The following is a 1,252-nucleotide window of genomic DNA, read 5'->3' on the forward strand; positions in this document are numbered from 1 at the left end:
GGGGCGGCGGTCGGCACGTGTGTTGGGCTTGGGCCCAGCCCTCTCTTCCCCCTCGGCCGCGTGGTCGCCCCTGGGGAGCGTTCCCTCGGGGTCGCGGCGCTTCCCGGGAACGGAGATCCAGACGGTTGGTTGGGCGGGAGGCGGCGCGAGGGCCGTTCGGCGTGTGCGGTTGTTGGCGACGTCGCGTGGAGGCGCCCCGGCGGCGGGGCTCTCGGGTGCGCGTGGGAGAAGACGCGGAGGGTCGCCGGAGGCGGGCTCCGGTGTCCCTGGCCGTCGCGGGGCCGCCCTGGCGTGTGGCGGTGCGATCCCGTGTCCGTTTCCCCGGCGGGGTCCGGCTTTTGTGGCCCGAGGCGATTCCCGCGTCCTCTCCCTCGTGCCTCCGGTGCCTCGCCCTCCGTGGCCCCGGTGCGGCCCCCACCCCCCCTCGCTGCCTCGGCGGGCTGGGCCGTTCGCCCTCCCCCCCTCCGGGGGAGGGTGGACTCTTTGAAGGCTCTGCTCCCCGCGTGCCTGTGGGGGCTTTGTGGGGTTGGGGTCTGTCCGTGACCGGTGGCGGTGGCGGTGGTCGGTGGTTTTCCCCACGTGAGGACGCGTGTTGGCTGGCAGTGGCTGAGGCACGACGGCCCCCGGTTGGCCGCGTCAGGTGCCGCCTCCCCATCCCGCGGGACCGCCCTTGCCCTCGGAGGGTGCTGGCGGTGAGATCCCGTGTGTGGTGGTGGGGGTGTGTGTGCTCTGGCGTGACAGGCCGGCTGGACGCGTGGTGAGGCCCTTCCGCCCGCACCGTCATCGCGTGGGTGGGCCCTGGCCCTTCCCCGTCGCCCTTTGCCGCGCCTTCCTCCGTCTGCTGAGCGGCCCTGGCCCGTCTCCTTTCGCTCTCTTGCTTCTCGTCCGCTTCCCGACCCGGGTCGCCGTGACCCTGCTGTGTTTCGCCTCCCCTTGGGCCCGCCGTGTCTTGGGGGTTGGGGGTTTCGTCCCCCCCTTCCGCGTGTCGAGCCGCCCCGGGTGGCGGTGGCGCCGCTCGTCGGCTTGTTGGCGTGCGTGGGGGAAGGAGAAGGAGGAGGAGGAGGAGAGGGGGGCGTCGTCGCGCCCCCCCCCCCGCTCTCCCCCGGTGGCGTCGGCGGCTCCGTGGCGGCGGTGGTGCTCGCGTGTGCGCCCTGAGCCCCGTGGGTGTGTAGTGGCCGGTTCCTCCGGGCCGTTGCGTCGTGGACTTGGTGTGGCGGCCGGTGTCGCGTGTGTGCGGGCGCCGGTCGGCCTG

This window comes from Lepus europaeus, unplaced genomic scaffold (genome assembly GCF_033115175.1).
Source record: "Lepus europaeus isolate LE1 unplaced genomic scaffold, mLepTim1.pri SCAFFOLD_3_1, whole genome shotgun sequence".
Taxonomy (NCBI): domain Eukaryota; kingdom Metazoa; phylum Chordata; class Mammalia; order Lagomorpha; family Leporidae; genus Lepus; species Lepus europaeus.